Below are 14,273 nucleotides of genomic sequence, written 5' to 3'. Positions count from 1 at the left end.
CATATTAACAAATTGGTATACAGTGGTGGGATAGGACTGAAGGTATCCAGAGCAGCAGACTAGTGAAGGCGTTTCAGATTACCCCTACCCAGGACACATAGTGACCTTAGTAGTTAGGTCTATGCCTTCACAGTTCCTATCTAGTATAATGGAAACAATTACCAATATAAGCTTAAATGCTTCAAAGTCTGAAACATTGAGATTGATGTGTGCTGAGAGAGGCTTACCTGCTCAAGGCACAAAGGGTGAAATGATCCAGAGGATCATAGATTGACAAGAGTTACAACTTGATGCCATCACCTCAGATGAGACTGCAGAAGGAGGTGGGGCTACTCCCACAGACAGACATGACAGGTCTGTCGCTACACTCATCCATGGTGCCCAGGAAGATAGAGATGATGTATTGTCCCAAATTGCCTCTGCCAGCTCTGATGTTGATGCCAGGTTGGAATTCAAGAAGCAAGAGCTGCTGTTTAAGTAGAAGGAGCTTGATTTCCACATGGCTAGGCTGAAGATGGAGTAGCCAGAAAAACAGAAGGACAGGGATCACCAGTTGGAACTGGCCAAGCTTCAAGTTTTTCAAATGGGTCCAAGGGATTTGGATGTGGGTCTGGGCCCTCCTCTCATCCAAGGTTTCCTAAAGATCTGCTCAGTGTTTATGATGAGAAGAATGACATTATGGACTGGCTGAATGCATTTGAGTATGCATGTGAAGTTCAAGATGTTGCAAATGCTGATAAAATAGCATGGTTGCTCAGCAGACTACCCAATTCTGGCTGTAGTGCTATTATAGAGATGTCAAAAGCTGAGAGTAGATTGTGCAATGTTGAAGCAAACTCTCATCTTAAAGTTTGGGAAGACTCCTGCCCAATACTTGAAGAGGTTCAGAGAATACAATAAGAAGGTAGTACTTGGGTGTCATATGTGACATTCTTTAAAGAACTTGACAGGCTGGGTTGGAGGCTATAAGGTCTCCACCTTTGGGGGTATGTCTTGTCATGCTTGAACATATTTTTGCATCCTGTCCCCTGAGCTTAAGCAGCATTTGGCAGATTCAAAGGAGTTAGATCTTAAGAAGCCGACCATAGCAGCAGATTTGTGGGTGTCACATAGAGAGTCCCATAAGGACAAGACCCATCCTGGGAAAAGGACCAAAGATAAGAAGGGTGGGGGATCTGATAAATCTTCCTCCCAAAAGAGCCACAAAAGGTAAGTCACAGGAGAATGTACAGGGTAGTGGATGTTATCCTTCCAAACAGAACTATGGTTAAAATATGCCTCCCTATGTCCCAAAAGCCAGTGGATATTGTGTGGCTTGTGGAGCAAGTGACCATATGAATGGGGACACCAGATGTAAGGCCAAAACCTTGGGGGTCCACTGTGCGAATCTGGCCTTCTCTTATGAAGAGGAAGAGATCACAGGGGCATCTTTTTCCTCAGACTCCTTCCCCAGTGGGATAGATTTTGAGGTAGTTTTAGTTTCCCTGGGTTCCTGGGAGCCTAAGGTCTCTGAGGCTTATGCTAGGATTCCTGATAATACCAAGCACTATTTTAAAGACAGTGTGCTGATCAATGGAGTTGACACTCCTGTCCTTAGGGATAATGGATGCAGCAGAACAGTAGTGAACTCTACCTTGGTAGACCCAGAGGAAGTTACCAGAGCTCCTGTTACCCACTAATTTAGCTGATGGTCCCCTCCCAAATTCGCAGTTATGCCTGTAAATCTTACTATAAGTGGTACAGTTGTCAGGATTCCGGTGAGCATTCAGAGGTATGTCGCAGGAAAGGTCCGGATGAGGAATGATCTCAGGGCTTTAGGGATTGTGGGTGACACAGCAGAGTGACCCTGCACAGGGTCACAAACAAGGGCTTCATTGGCCAAGTCCAATGCCAAGCCCAAGACAAAGGGCAAACCCAAGGCTAAAGGAGTAAAAAAAAACAAGAGCTTAAGAGAATATCACTCCTAACTCACCTATCACTGAGGTGGATGTAGTTTGTCAAACACCTGAACCTGACGAGGAAGAGGTGTTGCCTAAAATCCTCAATCCTCATGACCATCCTGAATTACAAAGTCTGCTAGTGGAAAGTGGTCCTGACAGGGTTGAGTTCAGTAAGGGCCAATGTGAGTGTCCATCTTTGGAAGGCCTAAGGAGACAGGCTTGCTCCGAGTTGAAGGGTGAACCTCCTGGGAAGTACAGGATTTATTGAGAAGGTGAGCTCCTCTACAGTGAGTCCACAGAGTCTAGAGAAGGAGAACATTGGAGGTTGGTGGTTCCACTTGCTGTAAGACCCTTCCTCTTGCAGTTGGTGCATGACGTCCCCCTTACTAGTCACCTTGGCATCAAGAGAACCAAGCAAAGGTTATCCATGCACTTCTAGTGGCCCGGGATGGGGGTGCAAGTAGAAAGCCACTGCAGGAGTTGTGCCAAATGGCAGTTATCTGGGAAGAGTGGCATAACAATCAAAGCTCCATTGGTACCACTCCCTATTGTGGGGGTTCCATTGAGAGGGTAAGGTTTGACATTGTTGGTCCCCTTGACCCCCAAACATCCGCAGGCAATAGGTTTATCCTGGTGCTGGTCGACCATGCCACCAGGTATCCTGAGGCCATCCCATTGAAAACTGTGACTGCCAAGTCAGTTGCAAAAGCTTTGCTTGGCATATTTACTAGGGTTGGCTTCCCTAAAGAAGTAATGTCTGATAGGGGCAGCAACTTTATGTCAAAGTATATGCAGGCAATGTGGAAGGAATGTGGTGTAACCTAAAAGTTTTCATCCGCACGCCACCCCAAACCAATGGTCTAGTTGAGAGGTTTAACAGGACCCTTAAGAGCATGATTGGGCTTCTGCAAGAGCTCCAAAGAAGAAAATGGGATCTTTTATTACCATACTTACTGTTTACCTACAGGGAGGTACCTCAGGATTGTGTTGGCGTCAGCCCCTTCAAGTGGCACCCTGTTATCTTGTAGACAGAATCAACAAAAAATCCTCTGACAAACCCACCAGAGCGACAGTCCCAAGTTTCAAATTGTCAAAAGCTGGAGGCAACAGCTTCCTAGTCAAAGCAGTCAAATTCTGGAACTGCTTACTGTTCTTTCTGAGGGCAGACCAAACCTACTCCAACTTCAGGCTTAACATCATTAACTGGTTCAAAGAAAATGACCACTAACTATCAGAATTGACATTATTACTACCAACTTTGACCTCCACAGCATGACTCCGAAATCTCACTAGCTTCTACCCCACTCCTCTCATCTCTATTGTTAATCGAAACTCACACACCTATCTAGACTGATCACCTCTATTCTTCCTGTCCAACTTCTCTGTGTGTATATCTATTGTACATATCTATTTTGCAATCTAACTGTCACCTTATAACTATGCATTTTGTAACTTGTAAGCTCTCTGTGTAATATATGCATTGTACATACCTATTTCACTATTGTAATCTAATGTCAAGTTCTCACTATGTATTTTGTAACTTAGTAAGCTGAAAATATTCTTGTTCCTGCACTCTGATACCGATGGGTCTGGCACACATTATAAATGAATAAACAAACAAACAAGCTTCTGTTTAGTCACCCTATGAGGGGACCCTTAGCAATAGTCAAGGAGGGGTGAGAGATGCCCACTCCCTCTGTCACTACCAATGTAGAAGACTATGTGCTAAGGCTCAGAGGATGGTACTCCTGATGGGTCTGGCTAGTGAGAAACTGAAGAGAGGGCAAGCACTGGTGAAAAATTGGTATGACCAGAAGGCTTCTCACATCAATTTCACACCAGGTCAGCAAGTCCTGATCATGAATCCTATAAGGCCTAGAGCATTACAGAACAAATGGTCAGGCCCTTACACACTGGTGGAATCACTGGGGGAGGTCAACTATTTACTGGACATTGGATGTGCTGGAAAAGCTCCAAGTGTTCCATGTGAATAGACTGAAGGCTTTCGTCTCAAGAGTTGAAATAGCTGCACTACTACTGGCTTGAGATGTTGAGGAGGAGTCGGAACCTCTCCCTGACCTGTTCCAGGGTAGCCCTTCAGATAGCTCCATTTAGGGTGCCATAGTGGCCCCTACCTGACTTCTGATCAACAAGAGGAGGTGAGATGTTTGCTTAGGCAATTCTCCCTCTTGTTTCCACAAGCTTCTAGTTTGATACTTTGGTGCAAACATGACATTAACACAGGAGATCGTGCACCTACTAAAAGTAGGGGATACAGAATGTCAAACAAAGTAAGGTCTTACATTAAGGCAGAGGTAAACAAAATGTTGGATCTTGGGGTGATTTAACCCTCTAGTTGTCCTTGGTCCAGCCCAGTGGTTTTGGTTTCAAAGGTAGGTACCTCTGAGTTGAGGTTCTGTGTGGATTACAGGGCTCTGAATGCTGTCACCAAGACAGTTGTACACCCCTTGCCTAGAAGAGATGAGCTGGTGGATACTTTGGTTGCCTCCAAATACCTCAGCACATCTGACCCCACTGCAGGCTATTGGCAAATAGCTCTTGCAGAACATGCCAAGGAGAAGACAGCTTTCCCAACACCAGAGGGCCTTTACCAGTTCAGTGTAATGTCTTTTGGGTTGAAGAATGCACCTGCCACTTTTCAGAGGCTTGTGAATCATGTCCTTAATGGGTTGGATGAATTCTGTCTTGCATATCTGGATGATATAGCAGTTTTCAATGCCACATGGGAGGATCATGTGAAACACCTTAGAATTGTGCTGTAGGCTCTTCACAAGGCCCACATGACCATAAAGGCCAGTAAGTGCCAGATTGGGCAAGGATCAAGGATCAGTGGTCTACCTTCGGCATGAAGTAAGTCGAGGGAGGATACAGCCTCTTCCCAGTAAAGTACAAACAATGCAAAACTAGCCTACCCCCACTACACAAAGCCGAGTGAGAGACTTTTTAGGACTCCCTTCTGGATACTACAGAAATTTCATGGCAGACTATGGCACCACAGCTGTCCCTCTGACTGCTCTCACTACTCCTAAGAAACCCTAGGTCTCTTGGTCTGAAGAGTGTGGGAAGGCCTTCAGTGGCTTAAGACTTCTTTTGTCAGGCCTCTGTTCTCAGGGCCCCTGATTACCAAAGACCTTTTATTATACAGACAGATGCCTTTGGCACTGGGATAGGAGCTGGACTATCACAAGTAGATGAGAAAGGTAAGGAACCCCCTATTGGCTTCATTAGTCGCCAACTTTTGGACAGAGAGCTCAGATGGTCCACATTAGAGAAAGGTTTCTCTGTTTGGGCTCTAAGGAAGCAAAGGCCCTGCCTCTATGGGACCCACTTCACTGTGCAAACTGACCATGAGCCCTTAAAGTGGCTAATGAACATGAAGGGAGAGGATCCAAAGTTGCTCAAGTGGTCCATAAGCCTTCAAGGTTTTAATTTCACCATTGAGCATAGGCCAGGTGTCCAACATAGCAACGATGATTGGTTGTCCAGAATGTTTAACCGACTTGAACATGAGACTCATCCAGGGGTGGATTAATTCCCCCTGTCCTTGGTCTGTGAGGGGCAAGTGTTAGGAAAGGTTCCCATTTATGTGAAGTTTTCCCTCCAGTTGTGTAACCCCCAACTTTTTGCTGCTGTTTAAACACCATAGTCTGACTTTGCCAGTGCAGCACAGCCTTCAGTTGCACTCCCCAGGGCTTTACGCTCACTTTTTTATGGGGAAACTGACATGCCCTTAAAGGAAGTCAGTACTGGCAGACTTTGTTTCCATCAGTCCTTGTCAATGTTGCAACTTTTCTGCAACATGTTACAAGTGCACAATGTACCTTACAGTACAGTGCACTTGGGTCCACTAGTCAATTTCAAGGGCCTGGCTACAAAATGGCCATGTCAAGTGGTTCTTTGTTGTGTCCTTTGGCCATCTTGCTCCTTTACCTTCCCAGGTCGAGTCGACCCGGATCAGTCCTTATTTTGGCATGCAAGCTTTCAGGCTTCTGGATGTCTTGTGTGTGTGCTTCCGGGATGTGGGCTGGACTGTCTGGTTCCAATACACATCCTGGGTGCCAGAGAGTCTGGTGTGCTTTGAATGACTGGGACCACTGTGGTCCGCAATTGGTCCATGTATGGTGTGCCTGTATATGAGCAGATCTCCCATTTGGTCCTCTTCGTTTTGGCTCAAAAGAGATTCTGGATAAAAGAAGGCTCCAACTGACATATAAAGAAACATTGCTGCAAGAAAAAAGGGAGCACTCAGCACCTAGCCTAATATGCTCAATTGGTGGAGTTCTTAAACCTTAGCTGGTGTTTCCTTGTGTCAAATTAAGCCCCTAGTTAAAACCATATTGATACATGGTTCATTTTTACAAGCTCACAGAACTCGGCATGCTACATTCAGTGTGATGTGTCATCACTGTGGTGGATTAGAGTTAAATTAAAATGGAACAAAGGGAGAGTACACCTACCGGGGATGTTTGAAACGAGAGAGTTCAATCGGAGAGAAATTTGTTTCAGCTTCGGGCGTGGATGAATAAATCCAAAAAGATCCCGCCTTGGCGTAGGTCCTATTGTTCAGCAATAGAGAGCTGGGTAGAAACGAGGAGCGGATTAGTATCAATCTACATGCAAGGTTGCATAATCATTGCAGCCTGATGCGGAACGCATGAGGTTTGCGCACCCCGCGGAGGGGGACGGAAAATGCTAACCTTTCATGATGGTCGTTAAAAAAGGTTTCAGCAAACAGGCAGCTGTACGGGATGCTGAGTCAGCCGTTCGCGTGCGCGAGAGAGAAAGCCTGCGGTGATGTGTAACTTTCACAAAGCCGGTTGCTTAGTGATGAAGCAACCTCGATACGAATGGTAGCACGTGACCCAGAAGCGGTGGGTTTGCCTGCCCGGGGTTTTGCTACCAATCATGGGTAGAGGAGGGACGTTTACAGATCGAGGGTGGTGTCTCGTAGTGCACATCTGATTGGTCTGTCATAGGGAAGTGTGTATCTTGTGATCACTCTCAACCAGTGCGTGCAGAGAGATGTGTAGAGCATTACGGTGCATGAACGATCGTATTGCTATACTTGTATGCAGACATATCGTATTATGTCATATTGTTGTGTACCCACTAGACCGGATTGCATAAGAAAAAAGGCCCAAAAGGAGATTACAAAAATCTCACAATTGGCGTGGTTTTGAGACGCTATTTTAGATGTGTGGTACTCTAGCTAAATGCGTGCAGTTTCATTTGCCTCAATCCTGCATACAGAGATATGTGATAAAATGTATACATGAATAATTATGGAGGCGCGAATCACAGAAATAGGAGTAGTATGTAGAAAATACTCTTAGTAGTTGTGAGCACAGGGAAGGTTAGCATAAGGGTGCACAAGGGTCTAGTAATGAAGTGCTACCCAAATGTCAAAAAAACTGGAAATTAGGGAAACCGAAGTAGCTGTAGCAAGACCCAGCAGAAAGAGTGTTGGCTGGTGGCGTCTGAGTCCGAAAAGTTTAAAGCCATGTCTGGGAATGAGTGAAGCTACATATGGATTGTCTCAATAGTAACCTCCACGGGTGCCAGGTCACTCTGGTTTTCCATATGGGGACGATTCATCAACCCAGATTGATTCTCAGAAAAAAGTGAGCCCAGCCTACAATTTCTAGAATAATGCAATAGAAGACCAATGAGAGAGCTTTGACTTGTTCAAAGAGGCAAAGTCGATGTAGTGTCTAAAGTGGTGCAAATTGTTCATTTAGGCCATTGTCTCAACTATCTAGCCCATGAATCCATCTCTTCTCTAGATTCAAAAGGCATTGCTGAGTACCTGACCCAGTAGGTAGTTTCTCAAGAACCCACCATAGTAGGTTACTTTCCTGCATCGTATTCTAGATCTGTGCTCGGAAATCCGGGTGTTAATACTGCGCATGGTCTGTCCAGCGTACCGTAGGCCACAGGGACATTCGATGCAGTAAACTACTTGTGTTGATTTGCAATTTGAAAAATGTCGAAAAACCCAGGTTTTGCTCCCAAAAGTAAAATTTAGCATCTTCTTGGTATATTTGCAAGCTACACATAAGCCATAAGGGTGGTGCCCTACTAAAGGTCTCAGATTCCAGGGGGCACCCCGTTTTTTTTCAGCAAAACAGGATTGAACCAAAAGATCACGGATGTTGCATGATCTTTTAAAAGCGAAACGAGGTTCCTGTTCTTCCGTGAGGTTAAGTTTAGCAAGGGGCCAGTATTTACAAATGATTTTTTTGATGTCATATGTCTGAGGGCCATGAGTGAAGGCTCCAAACACCCATACCAGGTCGATCTCTTGAGTTCTCACTGAATGAAGGATAGGATCCAAGTATCCTGAAACTAAGAAGCCAAGTCGTGGAACCGCTGGTGACCCGCTGGAAGGTTTGGTACCCTGAGCCTACTGTTTTCCCGCTCAACCCCATTGCATCTGATCGAACTAGAAGGTCTGCGAAGATGCTTCAACCCATTGGAATAGTGGGAAGAACTATTCTTGGCACCTTCATCAATCCCTGTAAGTAAACCTTCTCGGAAGTGTCCCTGGGCCAACCAGTGGGCTGACCAGCTTGCACAGGACCTTTGCTCTGACACCGCTGCTGCTTTGAGGAGCCCTTTGAAAATTGGTACATTCCAAGCTTTGTGTTCAAAGCACTCTCACACCGGATTTTGTACACTTGGCTTTCCCAAGTCTGGAGTAAAGAGAGAGCATGAACCAGAGTACACACGGTTACTGTGCTGACCAGCCGTGTTGAAAAACATTTCAGGTGCACTCTTGCTGTGCCCCTCTTGCCCCTGAAGTCTGCTACAGGGAAACTGGCCTGATTCATCTACCAGGAGTGGAGAAATAGCCAGGTCAGAGTCCAGAAATCCGTCTTAACAAACGTTGTCCCAAAAAAATGTCAATTCAATTCCCCCACCTCGTTATTCTCTGTTAGAGACACACACACCCCACACTCTCAACATACACCCATACACAATCTACACATGCCCGTTCTGGGCTTCCTCTGTACACCATAAAATACACTAATAAAACAAACTAAAATAACAACCACTACTATTCCTGAGCTCTCTAATTATACAGAGCTCCTATGTTTTTCCTTTTTTCCCTTATTGTTTAAACAATCATTGTGGCTCCACCTTCCCCCCTCACTTGGGCAGGTTCCCTCTCTTCCATTTTCCTTTTCTGTATTATCCTTAAAAACTTAATAAAAAACAGAAAATAAACAATCCATAGCACACCACACTCCCAATTTCAGTCACTGTGTGTTCACATTGTTCCATACATCCAACCCCTACTTTGTTATTCCTTGCATGCCATACTCATGTGTGTGTGTTCATCCGAACTCCTCGATTCACGGGGCTCCAACACCGGCCTGCACCTCTCCTTGGGGCTGCACCCTGCTCCAATGAGCAAGCAGGATTCTGCAAAGACTGCTTCTGCAGGGCCACTGGGGAGTACGCTATTTTGGTGCTGGTCGCTGTAGGTGGGCGCAGCCCTTATGGCGCCTGGATACCTCCGCAGGTAGGGGGCACTGGGATCATGTTGGGGGTCACCAAATGAAGGCAAGTCCCTGTACGCTCATGCCAGAAAGAATAGAACCATCTAGGGAAAAAAGGCCAAGAGATTGCTTGCAAGGATAATATTGTTTAATTGTACAAAGGACAAGGGTGCCAGCAGAGGACTCAGCTGCTCGAGAACGTTCTGCCAGCATCATTATGTACAGTGCATTATAAACGTTTAGTCTCACTACAGATGTCATCCATAGGGTCTAAACCTGCACAGCTGATTGGTGAGACCATACACAATATCCTGTTCTATAGGGGACTGGTTCCCGTCTCTGCCATCTGTCTGTTTCCACGTGGGTCAGCTGGGCTCATCTCTCTAGGGAGTGATGGTCAAGTTGTTCACGTGTTGCTGTTCCAAGGCTACTATTGTACTCTAGTGCTACTACTTCATCATTATGGCATGCACCTGGGAGGCTTGGGGATTGGCACCTGGGGAAGGGAAGAAATACAATACAGGAATACAAGAAATACAATCATGCTCACCCACACATTCCGTGTTCTGTGTATATGGCACTTCCTCACACCCAAGGCTTGTGCTACAAAGGGTGTTTTTATGGGAAGAGGTGCATGTTCAGATCTATTATGACCATTGGTTCTTATTGCTAATGGGCTGGGGCCACATACTATCATGGAATGCAGAGGGTCTTGGACTGGGTCAGTGGTGGGTGCCATTACTCTTGGTGGGCTGGGTGGGGGTTAGAGGCCCGCTGTTGGCCTGGCTGTGATGAATGGACACCACAAGGAGCCTGGTGCTGTCTCATGGCCATGCAGGGCATATTCCTTTCTGGGATACTAAATAATTGCAACAGTAAAGAACAAGGGGAAGTGTCTATGGGAATTAGCATCATCGTCTCTCACGGTCCCTCTTTCTATTTCTTGATGCTGCCTTACTTTTCTCTACTCCTTCACTCTCACCTTTTCCATCTTTATATCTCTCAATGTCCCTCCTTCTAGTTCCTAATACCTCCTTACTTCGCTGTTGAGCACTCCTTCTCTCTCTCCCCATCTTTGCATCTCTCTTGGTCCCTCTTATTATTTCCAGATTCTTCTATGCTTTGATGTTCCATACTCTTTCACACTCCCTTATCCTTCTTTCTATCTCTCTTGGTCCCTCTTTCTATTTCCGATACCTCCTTACTTTGCTATTCCACAGTCCTTCACTCTCCCATTTTCCTTCATTCTCCCATTTTCCTTCTTTCCATCTATCACATTTCCTGGCTCCCTCATTTCTTCTTCCTACACTTCTACCCCCACCCATTCTGTCCATATATAATGTTTCCTTTTATCCTAACCACTGTACCACCTTCCCCACTCTACTGTTTGGTCTTTCCTTCTGTCTTCCAGGTAACCTAATTGGAGCTTTAGCAAGACTAACATAAGCTTCAATTCCACTGCTAGCACTCATTCTAATTGACCTTTTTCCTTTGCTCCATAGTCTTCATCTGGGTGACTGGCATTTTTGATCTCCTGGGGATTGTTTCAGGGGTCTCAAAATTCTTCAAATGCACCTCAATCCCAGCTATCAATAATTTGCTTCTTCAATTGGCTTCTTTATGAAAGATGATTGTTTTGTGTGCTGGAGTGAACAATGCCAGAGGGGGGAGGGAGCATGTAGCCTTACGTTTGGCCATTACAAATCCATGTAAAAAATTGCTATATCAATGTACAGAAATCAATACATTAATTTGTTTAATTGCATTTAATTAGTGTTTTTGGTAGACAAGATACCTTACACATAATATAAATACAGACTTAGACTTACCAGAATATTCACGTTTTCCATCAACTTCATCTATATAAATTATAATTTCATTCCATAATTAATATACAGATCATTTCTATACAATGTGAACCTTAAAACACCACATAAAAAGAGGAAATGTCTTTCTAAAAACCTCATTAAAAACAAATTCAATATTGTCTAAGATTTGAAACATTTCAACTAAAAAGCAACTGCTTTCTCAATTAATAGCATTGTGCATCAATTGAGTAAATAGTGTGTCAAGTAAACAAGGAGCTGTTCTCCCTGATCTATTACACCTTGAAGTTCAGCAAATCTTTTCTTCACAAATCTTACTCCTGCCAATTGAAGGGGTACATGGGTAGATGTCATTAATCTCATCCACAGATCGCAATATATAACTGATGATTGTTAAGATCGATTTCAAAACTCTGACCTGGTGGGCAGACGTTTAGGAGGCCACCATTGGTTTAGTGAAGCAGGGGAACCTTCTGGACAAGCCAGATCAATCTAGGCAGCTTCACAGGCGGTCAAGACTAACTCTCAGGAGGGGTGGGAGTGATCGGAAGCCCACAAGCACACGCAGCAATGAACCACAAATTACTCTTAGACAAGTGTATATGAAAAATATCTACACATATATTGTCGGCCAGACCAATAGACACAAGTAACTTTACCAATTGCAAAAACAGTTATCACACAAAATCCTTTTACTATACAATATGTATACATTACATTTCCTAATACCCAACAGTGTTAAAATGCAGCCACAACCTGTAAAGTGAGGGTTGAGTTAACACATTAATGGCACTAGGTAATTCATCCGATTTGTTCTCTAACTTTCAAGTTCAGCCCTAAGAAGAGGAAAAACGTGTGCTCAACAGTACAGTTGTGCGTAAAAACACACAATTGCACAGGTGAGGCAGAAAGTGGGTCTTCTTAGGAGGGCTGTAGCAAGTCAGGAAGGGGGTTGAGCCGATAAAGAAGTGCTTCCCACTATTTGAGTAGGCCTTGCCCTTGCGGCAAAGTAGTGTTCAAAAGGGGAGAATAGCTATGGAGCGCAGCCTAACCAAGCCACGATTGCGTACCCTGAGGGATACTTGTGCGTAAAAGTAATTGGTATTGCCAGGGGGCTACCGGTAAGTGATGCAAGTACTCACCGACCCTGAACACAGTCCAGACCAAACTTTGACAGTTTAATCAACGTCCCTAGTAGGTTTGAGTACTGCAGTTTCACGTTGCTCCAGCTCTCAGCGGCTGCGGGGGAGAACAATGATTTGTGACGGTACAATCGCCTTTTCTCAGCTTCCGAAGGAGGTATGAAGAAAATTCTGGTGCAGCAAGCTTCAGGACACAGGAGAGCAGAACGAGGGGTCTACAGTGACTGTCACCACCAGGTAGTGACGTGGAAATCACAGATGTGGACAGTGTTACGCACTCTCCTAATTCGGGACCCCTAGGAGCTAGGCCTGCGAGAATTGGCAGGAGAATACACAGAAGCACAAGCACACAAAGTCCCAAGTCTCACATTTACACTCGAGACGACAGCATTTCTGTGGCTCTACCCAGAGGTAGAGCTGGACAGTTCACTGGATCACTCAGGAACACTTCCAAAGGGGCTAGTTCGGTGGGTAAGCAGGGGCACAGAGCAGTTGTTCCCACTACTCCAAAAGGATGAGCACCTTGGCAGGCTTTCTTGATCAAAGAAGAAAGCAAGGGTCCAATGGGACAGCAGAGGGCGAATGGTGCCAACACCTTCCAAAGTATCTCCGGTGGTTTCACAAGTCTGTTTCTTCATGCAGGAGACTTGGCTCCTTCTCTAGTTTGGTGAGAACTCAGGTGATCAGCCTGGAATGGATGCAGAGTCCCTTCTCTTATCCAAGATTAGCCCTGTGTCAAAATCAAGGACTTCCAATCGAAAGACATGCTCTCTTGCAGGCATCACAGTCTTGGACCAATCATGGCCCATGGTAGTCTCAGTCATTTAGGCACTCCAGACATACTGTCACCAGTAGTGTGGATTGGGATTAGACAGTGTTAGCCCGCTTCCTGGGCACACACACGTGACAGGCAGAAGCCAGCGAAGAGATCTTTTTTCGCAGGAGGCTGCATGCCCAAATAAGGAAAACCTGGGTTACTTGACCTCGGTGAAGGCAAGGGACAAAATGGCCATGGGACAGAACAAAAGACTTTGTGGCTCAGCCATTTCCGGACCTTGCCACACTCTTGAACCAAATGTGGTAAATGCGATGCGATTCAGTAAAACGAAGTAAAACACTATAAAAAGTAACTGCTGCCGCCAGTTCGTCCCAAGCACACTCATACAATCGCCAACAAATTCTTTGAGGGTGACTACGGCAATAAAACAAAAAGGGAATCAAGCGCACGGTACTGGAAGGTACATTGTGCACTGTTAAAAAGTTACCAAGAAATGGCAAAATAGTCAGACTAAGGGAAAAATAGTTTCCCAGTACTGACAGTCTGAAGGACGTGTCAGTTTCCCCATAACAAGTGAGCAAAAGCCCAGGGGAGAACACCTGAAGGCTCTGCACCACTGGTAAAATTCAGGATAGGATAGCCAAACAAAAGTAAAATGTTTGGGGGTTCATAAAGGGAGGGAAAATTGCACATAAATTAAATCTTTCCTAGCAATGATGTGGATGTAGAAAAGGTCTGAGTGATGTTGGCCTTAGGGAGACTGTTTCAGAACATTTCAAAACAATGTGATACAATCCGACTTAGAGTCGACACTTCCGTAGTTCGTATGGAGCACATAGTCTCTGTCCAATTACCTCCAATGTGGCCAGACAATTTAATCTAAACTTAAAGTACCAGTCGCTGAAGCTCTGTGAGGAATTTTTGTAGATTCAATCTAATTTCTTTTGTAGGGACAATCCTTATATGGGCATGCATTTTCCCGTGAAGCACCAAGCTTTCGCAGGCTTCTGCATGCTTTATGTATGTGCTCCCAGGATGTGGGCTGGACTGTCTAGTATCAATCC

The 14,273-nt window shown here is 45.1% G+C and overlaps 1 protein-coding gene and 1 long non-coding RNA gene across 3 annotated transcripts in view; one reads left to right on the top strand and one right to left on the bottom strand.

Annotated features, from left to right (window-relative positions):
- Nucleotides 1–6,771, bottom strand: part of LOC138580220 (uncharacterized) — a 37,206-nt gene extending 30,435 nt beyond the window's left edge. The window contains exons 1-2 of the long non-coding RNA XR_011304208.1: nucleotides 6,659–6,771; nucleotides 6,419–6,538 (exon numbers count right to left, since the gene is read on the bottom strand). This is a non-coding gene — a long non-coding RNA (uncharacterized lncRNA). The remainder of the gene's footprint in view (nucleotides 1–6,418; nucleotides 6,539–6,658) is intronic.
- LOC138580218 (alpha-2-macroglobulin-like protein 1) overlaps nucleotides 1–14,273 on the top strand; it is a 1,051,822-nt gene that overhangs the window by 11,729 nt on the left and 1,025,820 nt on the right. The window lies entirely within an intron of this gene.

The sequence above is a fragment of the Ambystoma mexicanum genome, chromosome 3p (assembly GCF_040938575.1).
Source record: "Ambystoma mexicanum isolate Mex_15411 chromosome 3p, UKY_AmexF1_1, whole genome shotgun sequence".
NCBI lineage: Eukaryota > Metazoa > Chordata > Amphibia > Caudata > Ambystomatidae > Ambystoma > Ambystoma mexicanum.
Note: the sequence above shows the minus strand (reverse complement) of the source record. Positions and strands in the feature narration are given on the sequence as shown.